At 42.9% G+C, this 22,141-nt stretch overlaps 1 long non-coding RNA gene across 1 annotated transcript in view; it reads right to left on the reverse strand.

The window, feature by feature from the left end:
* Positions 1–3,270: 3,270 nt before the first annotated feature.
* LOC139266810 (uncharacterized) overlaps positions 3,271–22,141 on the reverse strand; it is an 81,097-nt gene continuing 62,226 nt past the window's right edge. Inside the window, exon 4 of the long non-coding RNA XR_011593777.1 lies at positions 3,271–3,417. This is a non-coding gene — a long non-coding RNA (uncharacterized lncRNA). The remainder of the gene's footprint in view (positions 3,418–22,141) is intronic.

Raw genomic sequence — 22,141 nt, forward strand, 5'->3', positions numbered from 1 at the left:
AATTAACTGCGCAGATAGCTGTTAACGGATATGATGTAATTGGGATTACAGAGACATGGCTCCAGGGTGACCAAGGCTGGGAACCCAACAATCCATGGGTATTCAATATTCAGGATGGATAGACAGAAAGAAAAAGGAGGTGGGATAGCATTGCTGGTTAAAGAGGAGAGAAAAACACAACAGTAAGGAAGGACATTAGCTTGGATGATGTGGAATCTGTATGGGTAGAGCTGCGGAACACCAAAGGGCAGAAAACGCTAAGTGGGAGTTGTATACAGACCACTAAACAGTAGTAGTGAGATTGGGGATGGCATCAAACAGGAAATTAGGGACGCGTGCTATAAAGGTACAGCAGTTATCATGGGTGACTTTAATCTCCTTATAGATTGGGCTACCAGAGAGCTGGCCATCCTAGACTGGGTGTTGTGTAATGAGAGAGAATTAATAAGCAATCTTGTTGTGTGAGGCTCCTTGGGGAAGAGTGATCATAACATGGTAGAATACCACATTACGATGGAGAGTGACACAGTTATTTCAGAGACTAGGGTCCTGAATTTAAAGAAAGGTAACTTCGATGGTATGAGACGTGAATTGGCTAGGATAGACTGACGAATGATACTTAAAGGGTTGACGGTGGATAGGCAATGGCAGACATTTAAAGATCACATGGATGAACTTTAACAACTGTACATCCCTGTCTGGTGTCAAAATAAAACGGGGAAGGTGGCTCAACCATGGCTAACAAGGAAAATTAAGGATAGTGTTAAATCCAAGGAAGAGGCATATAAATTGACCAGAAAAAGCAGCAAACCTGAGGACTGGGAGAAATTCAGAATTCAGCAGAGGAGGACAAAGGATTTAATTAAGAGGGGAAAAATAGAGTACGAGAAGAAGCTTGCTGGGAACATAAAAACTGACTGCAAAAGCTTCTATAGATATGTGAAGATAAAAAGATTAGTGAAGACAAATATAGGTCCCTTGCAGTCAGAATCAGGTGAATTTATAATGGGGAGCAAAGAAATGGCAGACCATTTGAACAAATACTTTGGTTCTGTCTTCACTAAGGAAGACACAAATAACCTACTAGGGGACCGAGAGTCTAGCAAGAGGAGGAACTGAAGGAAATTCTTATTAGTCAGGAAATTGTGTAGGGAAATTGATGGGATTGAAGGCCGATAAATCCCCAGGGCCTAATAGTCTGCATCCCAGAGTACTTAAGGAAGTGGTCCTAGAAATATTTGATGCATTGGTGGGCATTTTCTAACATTCTATAGACTCTGGATCAGTTCCTATGGAATGGAGGGTAGCTAATGTAACCCCACTTTTTAAAAAAGAGGGAGAGAGAAAACAGGGAATTATAGACCAGTTAGCCTGATATCAGTAGTGGGGAAAATGTTGGAATCAATTATTAAAGATGAAATAGCAGTGCATTTGGAAAGCAGTGACAGGATCGGTCCAAGTCAGCATGGATTTATGAAAGGGAAATCATGCTTGACAAATCTTCTGGAATTTTTTGAGGATGTAACTAGTAGCGTGAACAAGGGAGAACCAGTGGATGTGGTGTATTTGGACTTTCAAAAGGCTTTTGACAAGGTGGCATGCAGGTACAGCAGGCGGTGAAGAAGGCAAATGGCATGTTGGCCTTCATTGCGCAAGGATTTGAATATAGGAGCAGGGAGATCTTACTGCAGTTGTACAGGGCCTTGAATATTGTGTGCAGTTTTGGTCTCCTAATCTGAGGAAGAACATTCTTGCTATTGAGGGAGTGCAGCGAAGGTTCACCAGACTGATTCCCGGGATGGCAGGACTGACATATAAAGCACGACTGGATCGACTAAGCTTATATTCACTGGAATTTAGAAGAATGAGAGGGGATCTCATATAAACAAATAAAATTCTGATGGGATTGGATAGGTTAGATGCAGGAAGAATGTTCCCGATGTTGGGAAAGTCCAGAACCAGGGGGTCACAGTCTCAGGATAAGGAGTAAGCCATTTGGGACCAAGATGAGGAGAAACTTCTTCACTCAGAGAATTGTGAACCTGTGGAATTCTCTACCACAGAAAGTTGTTGAGGCCAGTTCGTTAGGTGTATTCAAAAGGGAGTTAGATGTGGCTCTTACGGCTAAAGGGATCAGGGGGTATAGAGAGAATGCATGAATGGGGTACTGAAGTTGCATGTTCAGCCATGATCATATTGAATGGTGGGGCAGGCTCGAAGGGCCGAATAGCCTACTCCTGCACCTACTTTCTACGTTTCTATGTTTCTATGTACTGGGCAAGACTATGCAGAAACCAGCAGTCTTATAATGTTATACACGTCTTCTTGTTACTATTCGCTACTCATAGAGAACAAATGCAATGAGATAATTGATTATCTGATATTTCAGGGTTTCATGGTAGACTGATTGACAGTCTGTTACATTACCATAATAGTTAATCTTGTTGCTGCTCACCCCTTCTCTCTACCATGCCTTGTGGCTGCTCTTCACTTCCCAACATCTTAAACAATGCCTAGTTGTGTTTCATACAATTTGGCAGTTAGTGGGCGAACACTCTGAGGGAGAAGCAATGTTTAACCCTGCCTTGAAATATGTAGTGTGTGAATTGGAGAAATTGTTTTTGTAATGAATGGGTTGTGAGCTTAAGTGAAAGTATAAGGTTATAGCTTGAAGGAAAGTAACTCAATGATAAATTCACACGTTAGAATATGCTTTTCCCCCAGGGTCAAAATATTGGCAACCATCATGACTACTGCGTCTGTGTGTTCGTAGACCTACTTTCATATATTTTGGGATATGCTTATGCTTATGGCAAGTTGAATCCTGAAGTAATTTGTGTGAAAGTGAATTAGTTTCGGAAGACAATTGTTTAGAATCTAGCATACGGATCAATTTTAATCTGGAACTACTCTTGTAGTGCTAATCCTTATCCATTTTGTTTGCATAGTGGCTCCTAAACCAACATATCTGACTCTCAGCTGGCTTACACTCCTCAAAGCTCAAAATTTGCTGCTCCTGCATATGTATAGATTTTATGGAGTGTGAATCAGCTGAGAACCAGAAATGCTGGTTTGAAGAACTACTATGCTAGCCTCCAGGCTAGATCCAAGGTCGTCCCATCCTCTGTCTTCAAACTACAGTACGCGGACGACGCTTGCATCTGCGCACATTCAGAGGCTGAACTCCAAGCCATCGTCAACATCTTCACCGAGGCATATGAAAGCATGGGCCTTACATCCATAAGACAAAGGTCCTCCACCAACCTGACCCCACCACACAGCACTGCCCCCCAGTCATCAAAATCCACAGCACGGCCTTGGACAACGTGGACTACTTTCCATACCACGGGAGCAAGGGCAGACATCGACGACGAGGTCCAACACCACCTCCAGTGCGTCAGCACAGCCTTCAGTTGCCTGAGGAAGAGAGTGTTCAAGGATCAGCTCTTCAAATTTGGCACCAAGCTTATGATCTACAGAGCTGTAGTGATACCCGCCCTCCTGTATGGCTCAGAGATGTGGACTATACACAGCAGACACCTCAAATCACCGGAGCAATGCCACCAATGATGTCTCCATAAGATCCTGCAAATCCCCAACGTCAGTGTTTTCGATCAGGGCAACCTCCCCAGCATTGAAGCACTGACCACGCTCGCCCAGCTCCGTTGGGCGGGCCACATTGTCTGCGTTCCCATCACAAGCCTCCCAAAGCAAGCACTCTACTCGGAACTCCTACATGGCAAGCGAGCCCTAGGTGGACAGAGGAAAGGTTTCAAGGACACCCTCAAACCTCCTTGATAAAGTGCAACATCCCTACCGACACCTGGGAATCCCTGGCCAAAGACTGCCCTAAGTGGTGGAAGAGCATCCGAGAGGGTGCTGAGCATCTTGAATCTCATCGCTGTGTGCATGCAGAAAATAAGCGCGGGCAGTGGAAGGAGTGTGCGGCAAACCAGACTCCCCACCCACCCTTTTCTTCAACCACTGTCTGTCCTACCCGTGACAGAGACTGTAATTCCCGTATTGGATTGTACAGTCACCTGAGAACTCACTTTTAGAGTGGAAGCAAGTCTTCCTCGATTCCGAGGGACTGCCTTTGATGATGATGATGATGATGCAAACAGAGTCTTAAAAGTGAATTTTCCACTCAAAACGCCGACAGTTGGCAGCTACACAGGAGTAGAGAGTTAAGGTGTTCCACTAGTGAAAATAAATCAGGATTACATTGCACAGGCAGCTGAAATGCTTCTGCTCTCTTGCTCCTCCCCTTCAACTCTCACTATGGCTGTGAGAGTAGGGAAACTGCATTGATATCAGGGAGAAGAGAAACAGGGAGATAACATCTCGCAAGAGTATAGTAGCAATAATAATTTGCATTTAGATCGCACCATTACCATAGAAAATGTCTCAAGTCACATTACAAGGGGCGGGGTGGGGGTGCAGGGGGTGGTGAGGGAAAAGAGAAAAAAATAGATGAAGTGAATAAAAGAGCAACTGATTCTCGGCTGGTTAACACTACCTAGCTTACACATGGTATGAAAGTCAGGAGAAGTGAACAAAACCTGAGATAAAAAGATGGTGATTGAGAAGGTTTTAAATGATTAAAATTAAACCAATATATGGTCGTGAATTTGTACATTCTTTCTGGTTATCTTGTGCTTATCTTTGCTCATCAGACATACAAAAGAGTTTTGTAATCCATTATACCAAAGCAAAGAGGGGAAGCTGTATGTTTAGGCAGGAAGCTCCAAATAATAAGGCAGAGACAGCTAAAGTATTTGCCACCTATATTGGGTCAAAGTTGGAAGACCAAAGGGTGCAAGACGGGTTATAAGACTAGAGGAAGCTGAATAGGGTGGGGACGAGGATACAGATTTTGAACTTAATGCATTGGGATAGGGTGCCAGTGTAGGCAAAAAGAGCAGAAACTATAATTAGGTAGGTTCTACAACAGGCAAGCAATCCACTCTGTCATTTACCACCCATTGGTGAAAAATACCCTCATTTTCCCTCTCTGCTTTTCATCTCTTCTGTGAGATGCCTTGTTCCCTTGATCCCCTTCCCGTTCAACAATTCCTCCTGGCTCCCATGCTTGCCAACATTGAAAATGGCACTCTTTGTTCAGGTACTGTCCCTACCCCTTTCAAAACTGCCAACACGTCCCTATCTCTAACCTTCTCCCACCTCAAAGTTCATCGAACATGTCATTACCTTCCAGCTTCATTCCCATCTCTCTTAAAACTCCCTGTTTGAATCCCTCCAGTCTAGCTTCTATCCTGCTTATGGCTCTGTAAACACCCTGGTCAAAATCATGAATGATATCCTCTGGAGCTATCGAATACATTTGCATAATAATAGCACTATCAATTTAATATTATCCAGCTTCAGTATTTTGCATTGAAAATTGTTTGAATTTAGTAATTTAAAGAATTGATATTATGTACTTTGCAATAACCTATATCCTGGCCACAATAGCATGAGTTTAGGTATGTGGGAGCTGCATAGAGTTTGATCTGTATAATCTTGAGCATTCTGCCAATGTTGCCTACAGTTGAATCTACATTATTCCATGTGTTGCTTAGAATGCCATGATATATACATAGTTACCAAGTCCCAATGTTTCTCCTTGCATGGATAGTCCTGTTAAGTGCAAATCTATTTAAGGCAACTTTTAGTCTATCTCATCGAACTGCATAAGATCTTTTCTTTGCACACTCTTTTGTGAACCTTTAAAAAAATATTTCTAATCAATGAAAAATGTAAAAGGGTGCCCTTGTTTCTCCTGGGTCCTTTGCTCCATCTCCCACCCCCTGAAAAATGGAATGGCACAGATTTTGTGGGGCCTATGACTGCATAAGCACAAGTGTCCCGCAAGTTCCAGGTTTCCGCATGTGATGTGGAACTATCGATCTGTCATGTTTCAGTTTGACAGATCGTACCAATCTGCAGGAAATGGATATTTGCTGGAGCAGAGTTGGACTATTTGGCCAACTACTGCCCAGTGAAATCCTTACACCTGGTAAAAGCAAGCGTAAGGCCCTCTTTTACCGGCATAAGGGTTTAAATAAATCTTATAATATATTTTTTTCATGATTTAACCGTTAAAAAACCTTTAAAATGAGTTTAGGTTATTTTTGGCCGTTAAAAAATGTTTAAATATATTTTTCGAAAAATTACATTTTTGTTTTAAATGTTTAATTACATTTTATTTTAATTAATTTTTAACATGTGATGATTTATTTTTATTTAAGTGCTGTGAAATGTAGTTTTTTAGGGGATTCCTAATTATGCTTATGGGAATTCTGTACATAAATGGGAATTCTGTACGTAAATGGAAATCCCCTTTGTGATTGGTTGGGCTGGTCCACGTGATCCCAGGGATGTTTGTGACCCACATGAACCTCTGGGATACGTGGCCTTTATGCAGGTGTATGCCTGTAGACCCAGGAGCATGAGTCTTTGAATATATGGAGGCACCAGGTGCTTTCCTTGCAGTTCGGAGGCATTCACCCACAGGAAGCCTCCGACCGCAACTTCCAGCCCAATATTTCCTTCAACCACTTCACAACTGCACAATACTGCTTTAAGAGCTTGTGAAAAGTCCTGTAATTTATATATTTTTTATTTGCTATGAGTTTTATATTTTTCTCATATTCACCAAGAATACAATGACTATGGGCCCTGTTCACTCAAATACATTATAGGCATAGAAATCAAAAGTGACTTGTGATGGAATATTCTATCAATACAGAGGCATTTAGATTGTAACTTTGGAGAGTGACCTCAATATGTCAGTTCCATCTCAGGAACTATTATTCTATCTCTTGGCTTCTGCTAGTTGTATGATGGATAACACATTTATAGGTTTTATATTCTTGCATAATGCCAGTGTTGGCAGCAATTTGAGCAGGTGGTATTTCATTTCTTTTTAATCTTTTAAATGATTAAAATCAAACCAATATATGGTCGTAAATTTTTATATTCTTTCTGGTTATCTTGTGCTTATCTTTGTGCATCAGACATACAAAAGAGTTTTGCAATCCATTATATCAAATAGTTAGTAATTTTAGTTTCTATCCATTTTTTTGTTCGTCCACTAATTTAGGTTTGTTGTATCACAAATATCTCCAACAAAAGATGCAGACAGCAAATCCATGCCATCTTCTGTCAATAGCACTCTGTAATCACCACTAAAAGGTGGGCTTCAATTATTTTTTTTATTTTACCCAGCTGGGTGGAGGGGGGGGGAGTGTTATCCGCCTCCCAATGAAAGCCCATCTGTGTTTCGAAACTCAGTAAATGGAGAATAGTCACAAATCCATGTTCTAATTTTCCTGCATGTGGCATTGTGTATTGGTAAATCAGTACTGTCTCCCACTAGACTACCTACAGTTAATAATTTAAATCAAAATGAAGATTAGTGGATTTTAGTTTAGTGGCACATTTAACAACATTTTAAGTGCTGTGATTTCTGAATCTCAAAAACATTTTACCCTAAGTTATCTCAGCTTTTATAATTTAGATCACTCTCATGCGTGAGTCCCAACTTTCCAAACCTTTCACGAGTTGTCTTGATCTTGCCTTGCCTTGATCTTTCATTGCTAACTTTTAAAGATACACTCTATCTTTCAAGAATATCAATCTTGTCAATTATTGTCAAACTGTCTGGCTGCTTTTTTCACATTTCCAAGCTGTCTTTTCTTATCAGATTCTTTAAGTGTCTATGAGGTTATCCAACTCTTAACTGTCTGATTCAAATAAAATTGTCTCTTTTATATCCTGGAAAAAGATTACGAGGACACTATGGCTTTGAATATCTGATCTCTCAAATCCAAAAGAAACTGTCAAGTCAAATACAAACTGAACCAATCATGAAGTCTGTCTGTACTTGAAAACTGTGTTAAATTCCCTCTCAAAGCTGTTACAAGAAAGATGACAACAACAAATCTTGCAACATTGTATGAGTATGGACTTCAGCTGGTCACTTGCATAATAAGTGAGTTTTAAAGTGTCAGCCAACTGTTCAAAGAAACATAGAAAGTAGGTGCAGGAGTAGGCCATTCGGCCCTTCAAGCCTGCACCACCATTCAATATGATCATGGCTGATCATGCAACTTCAGTACCCCATTCCTGCATTCTCTCCATACCCCTTGATCCCTTTAGCCACAAGGGCCACATCTAACACCCTTTTGAATATATCTAACGAACCTACCTCAACAACTTTCTGTGGCAGAGAATTCCACAGATTCATAATTCTCTGAGTGAAGAAGTTTCTCCTCATCTCAGTCCTAAATTGCTTACCCCTTATCCTTAGACTGTGACCCCTGGTTCTGGACTTCCCCAACATCGGGAACATTCTTCTTGCATCTAACCTGTCCAATCCCATCAGAATTTTATATGTTTCTATGAGATCCCCTCAGTCTTCTAAATTCCAGTGAATATCAGCCTAGTCGATCCAGTCTTTCTTCATATGTCAGTTCTACCATCCCAGGAATCAGTCTAGTGAACCTTCACTGCACTCTCTCAATAGCAAGAATGTCCTTCCTCAGATTAGGAGAGCAAAACTGCACACAATACTCAAAGTGTGGTCTCACCAAGGCCCTGTACAACTGCAGTAAGACCTCCCTGCTCCTATACTCAAATCCTCTCGCTATGAAGGCCAGCATGCCATTTGCTTTCTTTACTACCTGATGTACCTGCATGCCTACCTTCAATGACTGATGTACCATGACACCCAGGTCTCGTTGCACCTCCCCTTTTCCTAATCTGTCACTATTCAGATAATATTCTGCCTTCCTGTGTTTGCCACCAAAGTGGATAACCTCACACTTATCCACATTATACTGCATCTGCCATGCATTTGCCCATTCACCTGACCTGTCCAAGTCACCCTGCAGCCTCCAAGCATCCTCCTCGCAGCTCGCACTGCCACCCAGTTTAGTGTCATCTGCAAACTTGGAGATATTACATTCAATTCCTTCGTGTAAATCATTAATGTATATTGTAAATAGCTGGGGTCCCAGTACTGAACCCTGCGGCACCCCACTCGTCGCTGCCTGCCATTCTGATAAGTATTCCCACTCCTTGCTTCCTGTCTGCCAACGAGTTCTCTATCCACATCAATACTAACCCCCAATACCATGTGCCTTAATTTTGCACACTAATCTCTTGTGTGGGACCTTGTCAAAAGCCTTTTGAAAGTCCAAATACACCACATCCACTGGTTCTCCCGTATCCACTCTACTAGTTACATCCTCAAAAAACTCAAGAAGATTTCTCAAGCATGATTTCTCTTTCATAAATCCATGCTGACTTGGACCGATCCTGTCACTGCTTTCCAAATGCGCTGCTATTACATCTTTAATAATTGATTCCAACATTTTCCCCACCACTGATATCAAGTTGACTGGTCAATAATTATCTGTTTTCTCTCTCCCTCCTTTTTTAAAAAGTGGGGTTACATTAGCTACCCTCCAATCCATAGGATCTGAACCAGAGTCCATGGAATGTTGAAAAATGACCATCAATGCATCTACTATTTCTAGGGGCACCTCCTTAAGTACTCCGGGATGCAGACTATTAGGCCCTGGGGATTTATCGGCCTTCAGTCCCTTCAATTTCCCTAACACCATTTCCTGAATAATAAGGATTTCCCTCAGTTCCCCCTTCTCGCTGGGCCCTCGGTCCCCTAGTATTTTCAGGAGGTTATTCGTGTCTTCCTTAGTGAAGACAGAACCAAAGTATTTGTTCAATTGGTCTGCCATTTCCTTGTTCCCCATTATGAATTCCCCTGATTCTGACTGCAAGGGACCTACATTTGTCTTCACTAATCTTTTTCTCTTCACATATCTATAGAAGCTTTTGCAGTCAGTTTTTATGTTCCCTGCAAGCTTACTCTCATACTCTATTTTCCCCCTCCTAATTAAACCCTTAGTCCTCCTCTGCTGAATTCTAAATTTCTCCCAGTCCTCAGGTTTACTGCTTTTTCTGGTCAATTTATAAGCCTCTTCCTTGGATTTAACACTTTCCCAAATTTCCCTTGTTAGCCACGGTTGAGCCAACTTCCCTTTTTTATTTTTATGCCGCACAGGGATTGTACAATTGTTGTAGTTCATCCATGTGCTTTTTAAATGTCTGCCATTGCCTATCCACCGTCAACCCTTTAAGTATCATTCTCCAGTCTATCCTAGCCAATTCACGTCTCATACCGTCGAAGTTTCCTTTCTTTAAGTTCAGGACACTAGTCTCTGAATTAGCTGTGTCATTCTCCATCTTAATGAAGAATTCTACCATATTATGGTCACTCTTCCCCAAGGGGCCCCGCACAACAAGATTGCTAATAGAAACATAGAAACATAGAAACATAGAAAATAGATGCAGGAGTAGGTAATTTGGCCCTTCGAGCCTGCATCACCATTCAATAAGATCATGGTTGATCATTTCCTGAGTACCCCTTTCCTGCTTTCTCTCCATATTCCTTGATCCCTTTAGCCATAAGGGACATATCTAACTCCCTCTTGAATATATCCAATGAACTGACATCAACAACTCTCTGCGGTAGGGAATTCCACAGGTTAACATAGAAACATAGAAACATAGAAAATAGATGCAGGAGTAGGTAATTTGGCCCTTCGAGCCTGCATCACCATTCAATCAGATCATGGTTGATCATTCCCTCAGTACCCCTTTCCTGCTTCCTCTACATACCCCTTGATCCCTTTAGCCATAAGGGCCATATCCAACTCCCTCTTGAATATATCCAATGAACTGGCATCAACAACTCTCTGTGGCAGGGAATTCCACAGGTTAACAACTCTCTGAGTGAAGAGGTTTTGCCACATCTCAGTCCCTTATCCGAAGACTGTGTCCCCTGTTTCTGGACTTCCCCAACATCGGGAACACAATCTACCCGCATCTAACCTGTCCTGTCCGGTCAGAATCTTGTATGTTTCTATGAGATCCCCTCTCATCCTTCTAAACTCCAATGTATAAAGGCCCAGTTGATCCAGTCTCTCCTCATATATCAATCCAGCCATCCCGGGAATCAGTCTGGTGAACCTTCGCTGCACTCCCTCAATAGCAACAACGTCCTTCCTCAGATTAGGAGACCAAAACTAACACAATATTCCAGGTGAGACCTCACAAAGGCCCTGTACAACTGCAGTAAGACCTCCCTGCTCCTATACTCAAATCGCCTAGCTATGAAGGCCAACATACCATTGCCTTCTTTACCGCCTGCTGTACCTGCATGCCAACTTTCAATGACTGATGAACCTTGACACCCAGGTCTCGTTGCACCTCCCCTTTTCCTAATCTGCCACCATTCAGATAATATTCTGTCTTTGCGTTACCCAAGTGGATAACCTCACATTTATCCACATTATACTGCATCTGCCATGCATTTGCCCACTCACCTAATCTGTCCAAGTCACCCTGCAGCCTCTTAGCGCCCCCCTCACAGCTCACACTGCCAGCCAGTTTAGTGTCATCTGCAAACTTGGCGACATTACACTCAATTCCTTCATCCAAATCATTGATGTATATTGTAAATAGCTGGGGTCCCAGCACTGAGCCCTGCGGCACTCCACTAGTCACTGCCTGCCATTCTGAAAAGGACCCGTTTATCCCGACTCTCTGCTTCCTGTCTGCCAACCAGTTCTCTATCCACGTCAATATATTACCCCCAATACCATGTGATTTGATTTTGCATACCAGTCTCTTGTGTGGGATCTTGTCAAAAGCCTTTTGAAAGTCCAAATCCACCACATCCACTGGTTCTCCCTTGTCCACTCTACTAGTTACATCCTCAAAAAATTCCAGAAGATTTGTCAAGCATGATTTCCTTTCATAAATCCATGCTGACTTGGACCGATCCTGTCACTGCTTTCCAAATGCGCTTCCCCACCACTGATGTCAGGCTAACCAGTCTATAATTACCCGTTTTCTCTCTCCCTCCCTTTTTAAAAAGTGGTGTTACATTAGCTACCCTCCAGTCCATAGGAACTGATCCAGAGTCGATAAACTGTTGGAAAATGATCACCAATGCATCCACTATTTCTAGGGCCACTTCCTTAAGTACTCTGGGATGCAGACTATCAGGCCCCGGGGATTTATCGGCCTTCAATCCCATCAATTTCCTTAACACAATTTCCTGACTAATAAGGATATCCTTCAGTTCCTCTTTCTCACTAGACCCTCGGTCCCCTAGTACTTCCGGAAGGTTGTTTGTGTCTTCCTTCGTGAAGACAGAACCAAAGTATTTGTTGAATTAGTCTGCCATTTCTTTGTTCCCCATTTTAAATTCACCTGAATCCGACTGCAAGGGACCTATGTTTGTCTTCACTAATCTTTTTCTCTTAACATATCTATAGAAGCTTTTGCAGTCAGTTTTTATGTTCCCGGCAAGCTTCTTCTCGTACTCTATTTTCCCCCTCTTAATTAAACCCTTTGTCCTCCTCTGCTGAATTCTAAATTTCTCCCAGTCCTCAGGTTTGCTGCTTTTTCTGGTCAATTTATATGCCTCTTCCTTGGATTTAACACTATCCTTAATTTCCCTTGTTAGCCACGGTTGAGCCACCCTCCCAGGTCTCATTGCACCTCCCTAATTAATCCTCTCTCGTTACACAAGACCCAGTCTAGGATGGCCTGTGCTCTAGTTAGTTCCTCGATATATTGGTCTAGAAATCCATCCCTTATACACTCCAGGAAATCCTCCTCCACAGTATTGCTACCAGTTTGGTTAGCCCAATCAATATGCAGATTAAAGTCACCCATGATAACTGCTGTACCCTTATTGCACGCATCTCTAGTTTCCTGTTTGATGCCATCACCAATCTCCCTACTAGTGTTTGGTGGTCTGTACACAACTCCCACTAACGTTTTCTGCCCTTTGGTGTTTCGCAGCTCTACCCATTTGGATTCCACATCATCCACGCTAATGTCCTTCCTTACTATTGCATTAATCTCCTCCTTAACCAGTAACCTTACCCCACTTCCTTTTCCCTCCTGTCTGACCTTCATGAATATTGAATACCCCTGGATGTTGAGTTCCCAGCCTTGGTTACCTTGGAGCCATGTCTCCGTAATCCCAATTATATCATATCCGTTAACAGCTTTCTGCACTGTCAATTCATCCACCTTATTATGAATGCTCCTCGCATTGAGACTCAAAGCCTTCAGGCTTGCTTCATTCACACTCTTTATCCTTTTAAAATTATGTTGTAATGTGGCCCTGTTTGATTTTTGCCCTTGATTTCTCTGTCCTCCAATCTTGCTTTTCTCCTTCCTATTTTTTGCTTCTGCCTCCTCTTTACTTCCCTATACAAAAACACATAAGGCTAGAGTTTCCACTTTGGGCACAATCGCCGATCCATTATGCCCAAAATTGTGCCTGTTTTGAGAAGTTTATTTTCTTGTGTTTCCACTAAACTTTATTTCCATATCGCCAAACTTAAAATTTGCCATGAACTAGCGCAATCGAGCAGCTGTGTGCTGCACAGCATCAAACAATTGATTTGCAAGGAAAGACTGGAAAAACTTTGTGAGCGAAATTCAGTGGCGTCTCATTTAGGGGTTAGGGTTGTCCCTTCTTTAAGGCCCATTACCACCTTTAATGGGGTGGTAAGGCCTTTCCGCCCGGGGGCAGGCAGAGGGGCCGACCCATCCACAATTGAACCCAAGCTGGAGGCGGCGGGAACGGGTTTCCGCCGCGCCCCGTGTTTCTGCCCTGACCGCCCGGTTGTAACCCCTTACCGCCCCGCGGGGGAAATTCCCCTGGGGGAGCGTGACTGCCACCGGTCAGTGCCCCCGACAGCTTCGCAAGGCGGGAAGCTGCCAGTGGATGAGCGGTGTGGCCACCCTTTTGTTTTAATGGTCGGCCGATTCCTGAGTCAGCCGACCATTTACCACCCCCTTCAATGGTAGCTGCAGGTTCAGCCGGGCCACCAAGAGGCAGCCCGGCAACCCTCTTGGGTGCTGGGCCGCTGGCCCGACCAAAGCACTCCCTGGTGGCCCAGTGGGCTCCATGTCGGCCTCGCAGCGTCCCTCCCCTCTAAGTGAAGAGGAGGGGCGCTGACGCCATCACCAGCGTACTGACATGATCACTGGGCGATGGTGTCAGAGTTGAAGAGCCCAATTTTCCGGCTCTTCCCTCTGACTCCTGCAGGGTGGTAAATTGCTGGCTAATTCATAGTGCTGTCCTCAATTTCCCACTGAGGCAATTATGGCTGCTTAACTTTTAGAAAATGTATCACCAGCGAGATGCCTTACCAAATTGTGTGAAATTCTAAGTTTTCACCTCAGGAGTGAAGGGGGTGGTAAATGAGGTGCTAATGGCCTCAACTGGGCACTGTAGGGGTGCTATTCACAGAGAGTTACCCAATGTTAGCAGACTTGCATTCAGTAATCAGCCTTCAATCTTTGACTCCAGCTCGATCTAGCTCTTAAAGGGGAGGTTATTTCAATTTGCTGCTGCTCATTTTCAGCATTGCTGCACTTGAGTCAGTCATCTGTGCATCTCAGCAACTCAGAGATCTTTTCTGAAATGGCTGCGGAGAATCCCGCTTCTAGGGAGAAGGCCACGTGTTTTAATGATGTGGCGCTGGAAGCATTGGTGAGAGCAGTGGAGAGAAGGAGGGAGTCGCTGTTCCCTCCATTGGGAAGGAGACCATCTCCACAGGTTTTCAGGGCCATGTGGCGAGAGATGGCCCAGGAGGTGTTGGCCAACACAGTGGTGGACAGAACCCTCACCCAGTGCAGAAATAAATTCAACGACTCAGTCAGGTTGTGAAGGTGAGTACATAGAATAGAATAGAATACATGCCTCCATACCTCCTCCATACCAGCTTCTGAACCTCTGTCTGTGCACACTGTGCAAGCCACCACTTCCCCACCACTCAACCACCAAGCATCTGCAGCTACTCACACTCACATCCTCAACTCATGCCTAACATTCACAGCTATTCAACCACGGCAGGCATATCTTCCATATACATAGCTGGACTCTTACTCACACAAGTTCTTTTCTTTTGCAGGCTAAGATGGCACATAACAGAAGGAAGCAGTTGCGGATTGGAGGAGGGGAACCTGAACTGCAGCAATTGAGTGACCTAGAGGAGCAAGTGCTGCGGTTCATTGGCTTGCAGGTGGTGGGCGCCATGGCCAGTGGAGACGTCGGCCCCGCTGGGGGCAACAATGGTATCTTTATCCCCTTTCCTTTTCACATACCACTTCCCCCACACCAAAAGGCTTTATCACTTTCCAAACCCTTCTCCTTTTCTCATACCACTCCCCCACCCCCCCTCCCCCCACCAGAAGACTTTATCACTTTCCTGCTCCTGATACTGTCTGCATTCCTTGCTCCATTCCTGCCCCATTGCCCTCACCTTAATGCGAGTCTTGTGCCATTTATGCTTTCAGATAACCAGCCAGCAGCTGTGGAGCCTGCACCTAAGTGGCCCCTGCCCCCCCCCCCCCCCCACCCCCACCCCCACCACACACACGGGAAGTATCTCTGGCTGCTTGTGTTCAAGCTCAAGGTTTCTGAATTTGAGGAGCAGTGCGGGGAAAGCTCCATCAAATACATGGATTGCACATGCTCAGAAAATGGTCACCTCACAGGCAGAGCAAGTTATTGAGGAATGGAAGTTGGTGGCTATTCAGTGGGTTGGGAAGAGGAGACAGGATGAAGTGTAGTGATCTCCTGAGAGTGCTGAATTGACAGATATACCACTATTAAGGAAGCAGTAGCGGGACATTGGGAAAAGCATGATTCAATCAACCAGAGTTAGCAAGGTTTTATGAAAGGGAAATCATATTTGACAAATTTGCTGGAGTTCTTTGAGGATGTAATGAGCAGGGTGGATAAAGGGGAACCAGTGGATGCGGTGTATTTGGATTTCCAGAAGGCATTCGATACGGTGCCACATAAGAGGTTACTGCACAGGATAAAAGTTCACGGGGTTGGGAGCAATATATTAGTATGGATAGAGGATTGGCTAACTAACAGAAAACAGGGAGTCGGGTAAATGGGTCTTTTTCCGGTTGCCAAACAGTGATTAATAGGGTGCTGCAGGGATCGGTGCTGGGTCCTCAACTATTTACAATCTATATTAATGACTTGGATGAAGGGACTGAGTGTAATATAGCCAAGTTTGCTGATGATACAAAGATGGGTGGGAAAGCAAATTGTGAGCAGGACACAAAAATTCTGCAAAGGGATATAGACAGGCTAAGTGAGTGGGCAAAAATTTGGCAGATGGAGTACAATGTGGGAAAATCTGAGGTTATCCACTTTGGCAGAAATCATAGAAAAGCAAATTATAATTTTCCCAAAACAGATGTTAGGCTAACCGGTCGATAGTTTCCTGTTTTCTGTGAGCTTCCTTTTTTAAGTAGGGACGTTACATTTACGGTTTTCCAATCCGCTGGGACCTCCCCAGAATCCAGGGAATTTTGGTAGATTACAACCAATGCATCCACTATCTCTGCAGCCACTTCTTTTCGGACCCTAGGATGCAAGCCATCAGGTCCAGGGGATTCGTCTGCCTTTAGTCCCATTATTTTACCGAGTACTACTTCTTTAGTGATAGTGATTGTATTAAGTTCCTCCCTCCCTATAGCACCTTGATTATCCACTATTGGGATGTTGTTAGTGTTTTCTACCGTGAAGACCGATACAAAATATTTGTTCAACGTCTCTGTCATTTTTCTGTTCTCCATTATTAATTCCCCAGTCTTATCCTCTAGGGGCGCAACATTTACTTTAGCCACTCTTTTCCTTATTATGTACCTGTAGAAACTCTTACTATCTGTTTTTATATTTCACGCTAGTTTACTTTCATAATCTATCTTCCCTCTATTTATTATTTTTTTAGTCATTCTTTGCTGGCTTTTAAAAGTTTCCCAATCCTCTGGCCTCCCACTAGTCTTGGCCACATTATATGCCCTTGTCTTCAATTTGATACCTTCCCTTATTTCCTTAGTTAGCCACGGATGGTTACCCCTTCTCTTACAGCCTTTTCTTCTCATTGGGATATATTTTTGTTGAGAGTTATGAAATATCTCCTTAAATGTCTGCCACTGCTCATCAACCCAGTCCACTTTTGCCAACTTTGTCTTCATATCTTTGTAATCTCCTTTATTTAAGCTTAGGACACTGGTTAGAGATCCAACTTTCTTACCCTCCAACTGAATTTGAAATTCAACCATGTTATGGTCACTCATTCTGAGAGGATCCTTTATGAGGTGATCATTTATTAATCCTGTCTCATTACACAGTACCAGATCTAATCAGTCATTGAAAGTTGGCATACAGGTACAGCAGGCAGTGAAGAAAGCAAATGGCATGTTGGCCTTCATAGCTAGGGGATTTGAGTACAGGAGCAGGGAGGTCTTACTGCAGTTGTACAGGGCCTTGGTGAGGCACCACCTGGAATATTGTGTTCAGTTTTGGTCACCTAATCTGAGGAAGGATGTTCTTGCTATTGAGGGAGTGCAGCGAAGGTTCACCAGACTGATTCCAGGGATGGCTGGACTGACATATGAGGAGAGACTGGATCAACTGGGCCTTTATACACTGGAATTTAGAAGGATGAGAGGGGATCTCATAGAAATGTATAAGATTCTGACGGGACGGGACAGGTTATATGCGGGAAGAATGTTCCCGATGCTGGGGAAGTCCAGAACCAGGGGACACAGTCTTAGGATAAGGGGTAGGCCATTTAGGATTGAGATGAGAAGAAACTTCTTCACTCAGAGAGTTGTTAACCTGTGGAATTCCCTGCCGCAGAGAGTCGTTGATGCCAGTTCATTAGATATATTCATGAGGGAGTTAGATATGGTCCTTACGGCTAAAGGGATCAAGGGGTATGGAGAGAAAGCGGGAAAGGGGTACTGAGGTGAATGATCAGCCATGATCATATTGAATGGTGGTGCAGGCTCGAAGGGCCGAATGGCCTACTCCTGCACGTATTTTCTATGTTTCTATGTTTCTAAGATAGCCTGCTCCCTGTTTGGTTCTGCAATGTACTGTTGAAGGAAACTATCCCGGATACACTCAATGAACTCTTCCTCAAGACTACCCTGGCCTATTTGCTTTGTCCAATCAATATGAAGGTTAAAATCGCCATGATTATTGCCGTTCCTTTTGTACAAGCCTCCATTATTTCTTGATTTATACTCCGTCCAACAGTGTAGCTACTGTTAGGGGGCCTACAGACTACGTCCACCAGTGACTTTTTCCTCTTATTATTCCTTATCTCCACCCAAACCAATTCAACATCTTGATCTTCTGAGCCAATATTGTTTCTCACTAACGCACTGATCTCATCCTTTATTAACAGAGCTACCCCACCTCCTTTTCCTTTCTGTCTGTCCTTCCGAATTGTCAAATACCCCTGAGTATTTAGTTCCCAGCCTTGGTCACCTTGCAACCACGTCCCTGTAATGGCTATCAGATCATATCCATTTGTATCTATTTGTGCCGTCAACTCATCTATTTTGTTACGAATGCTGCCTGCATTCAGATAAACAGCTTTTAAATTTGTTTTTTTTACCATTTTTTCCTGCTTTGACTCCACTTTCTGATTCACTTTTATGTTTATACATTCTGTCCCTTCCTGTCACATTCTGGTTTTCATTTCCCCCAGTGCTACCCTGTTCTGTTGCCTTCTCCTTATTCTTTGACTTTTAAAATTTTCATTCACCTGAACCCTCCCACCCCCTAGTTTAAAGGCCTCTCTACAGCCCTAGTTATTCAATTCGCCAGGACCCTAGTCCCAGCATGGTCTAAGTGGAGACCGTCCCAACGAAACAGCTCCCTCTTACCCCAGTACTGGTGCCAGTGTCCCACGAACCAAAACCCATTTCTCCCACACCAGTCTCTGAGCCATGTGTTTAACTCTGATCATATTTACCCTATGAAAATTTGCTCGTGGCTCAGGTAGTAATCCAGAGATTATTACCCTTGTGATTCTGCTTTTTAATTTGGCCCCTAGCTACTCATACTCCCTCAGCAGAACTTCTTTGTATGTCCTACCTATGTCATTGGTACCCACGCGGACCGCGACAACTGGATCTTCCCCCTCCCACTCCTAGTTCCTCTACAGTCCTGAGGAGATGTCCTTAACCCTGGCACCGGGCAGGCAACACAGCCTTCGGGACTCATGCCCTCGGCTGCAGTGAACCATATCAATCCCCCTAATGATACTGTCCCCTACCACTACAAAGTTTCTTTTTACTCCTTGAATGGCCCCCTGTACCACGGTTCTGTGGTCAGTTTGCTCATCCTCCCTGCAGTGCCTGTTCTCGTCCACACAGGAAGTAAGAGCCTCAAACCTGTTGGACAAGAGCGAGGGCTGAGGCTCCTCCGTCACTCCATCCTGAGTTTCCATACCTTCTTTACTCATAGTCACACCCTTCTATCCCTGACCACGGACCAAATTAGAAAAAATCTAAGGGGTATGACTGCCTCCTGTAACGCAGCATCCAGGTAACTCTCCCCCTCCCTGATGTGTCGCAGTGTCTGCAGCTCGCATTCTAGCACATCAACACAGAGACTTACGGGAATAATCTTTTCAAGACAACTGGATAATTATCTGGCTAGGAATTACATTTAAATTTGTAAGGAGATATATAGAGGTAATTATATCATAGTTCATGGCATACAATGGTTTCTGTGCTGTTCGGACAAAGGCAATGGAGTAAACAATCAGGCAGGATTCAGTTTGGAGGAGCGAGATTGGAAAAATATTCTGCAGGTTTGCTTGATTATTTGTGAGAATTGGAAATTATGCAGAACTTTCTCTCCAAATGTAAGGTCATCGTGTAAACCAGAAACCGAGCAGTTTGTACATGCTCTGTGAAGGGAAAAAAAAACTTAGAGGCAAATAGTTTCTCGCTATCCATTCTTTTTTATTAACCCGTTTCAGACTACACAATACGTCTCCTCTTAAGACAGTTTAGAAAAGCAATTACTCCAATTTAGCCATTGAAGGCAGCAGTGATGAATTTAACAAATGGTGGTGAAATTATGCTTCTCTCATTTTAAAATGGAATTAATATGTAAATTAAACAGGAGTGCATGTAACCATAGTCTTCATGCAGATGTAAAAATAACACCTAATAATGTTAGAGGTAATCGATGGATGGAAAATCTTGGGGGAGCATTTGCTTAATTTCCTGATGTGGACTCCTGACAAGTGAAGCTCCCTGCCAGAAGCAGGATTAAATTAAACTACATTTGTTGAGATTGTACCATGCTGGTGATCATTTAAGTTAGGCACTCCAATCATTCTCAATATCAGAATCAGAATAGATTTAAATAAATCGGTGCTTGTTCTAAACAGGTGTTTATTTTAATGGTATTCATTTAACTACATAGAAGTAAATTGTGGATGGGAACTGTAATAAATTGTCATATGAATTGTCATAACAGAAACTAGCGTATCATGCAATAGTTTTTCAAATCTTTTCTATTGTAATACCCATTCGTAACCTTTTAAAATCCGCAAGTCAAATGGTTTGACAAGTGGAGGCGATATACTGTCAGCTTTTCATTACCCTGCATTTAAATTGGGCGGCTGCTCTTAACAACAGCGATAAAAGCTAATCGTGCACTTCCACACACCTGCTGGAAAAGATAGCTGCTTGAAATGTTTGTAATGATTTCAGTTTTCAGGCTCCCATGTTTGAGAGCCACTGTGCAGTACACAGCTGTACAATGAAATGACAGTGTCAAGTATAGGTGTGAAAAGAAATAGACATGTTGGAATTAAAAATAAATGCAATAATTTTTTATTATTCTGGCCTTTTCTTCCAATTACTAGCGTTAGCAGCTGAACAGAAGCCTTTGAAATTCATCCATGAAGAAAGTATACATTTTATTTGATTTCAGAGACTATTATATTTCAAAAAGGTCTGAAATCAAATCTGTCCAATGTATCTTTTCGTGATAGTCTTGCTTTCTCAATGTGTTGTGTGATTTATAAGAACATAAGAACATAAGAAATGGGAGCATGAGTAGGTCATCTGGCCCCTCGAGCCTCAACCTCTGATCTTGGCCTCAACTTCACTTCCCTGCCCTCTCCCCATAACCCTTTACTCCCTTATCCTTCAAAAATTTGTTTATCTCCACCTTAAATATATTCAATGACCCAACCTCCACAGCTGTCTGGGGTAGAGAGTAGCTGATTCTGCTTGAATGCATTATGCTTTTCCAAATGTCCTGCTACTACTTCCTTAATGATGGACTCCAGCATTTTCCCAAGGATAGATGTTAGGCTAACTGGTCTATAGTTTCCTGCTTTCTGTCTGCCTCCTTTTTTAAATAGGGGCATTACATTTGTGGTTTTGCAATCCGCTGGGACCTCCCCAGAATCCAGGGAATTTTGGTAGATTACAACCAATGCATCCACTATCTCTGCAGCCACTTCTTTTAAGACCTTAGGATGCAGACCATCAGGTCCAGGAGATTTGTCCACCTTTAGTCCCATTAGTTAGCTGAGTACTTTTTCTCTAGTGATAGTGATTGTTTTAAGTTAACCCCCCCCCCCCACCCCCCACACACACATACACTATAGCCCCTTGATTATCAATTTTTAGAATGTTTTTAGTATCTTCTACCGTGAAGACCAATGCAAAATATTTGTTCAAAATTTCTGTCATTTCTCTGTTTCCCATTATTAATTCCCTAGTCACATCCTCTAAGGGACCAGTGTTTACTTTTGCTACTCTCTTCTGGCCAAAATTGAGCCCTTTATACCTGTAGAAGCTCATACTGTCTGTTTTTATATTTCTTGCTAGTTTTCTCTCATAAACTATCTTCTCTCTCTTTATCATTTTTTTAGTCATCCTTTGCTGGTTTCTAAAAATTTCTCAATCCTCTGGCCTTCCACTATTCTTCGCAACATTGTATGTCTTTGTCTTCAATTTGATACCATCCTTTACTTCCTTAGTTAGCCAGGGATGGTTCATCCTTGCATGATGTTTAAAGGATAACATTCTAGATTCTTAAATTTTGCAAATATGAATTACATTTGAAGTTTTGAGTTTTAATAATTTTGTTCTGTGTCTATATTAGTTGTGTAATTTAAAAAATTTAGAGCTTCCAACAGTGACATAAAATAAAAACCTAACAAATTTG

This window comes from Pristiophorus japonicus, chromosome 7 (assembly GCF_044704955.1).
Source record: "Pristiophorus japonicus isolate sPriJap1 chromosome 7, sPriJap1.hap1, whole genome shotgun sequence".
Lineage (NCBI taxonomy): Eukaryota > Metazoa > Chordata > Chondrichthyes > Pristiophoridae > Pristiophorus > Pristiophorus japonicus.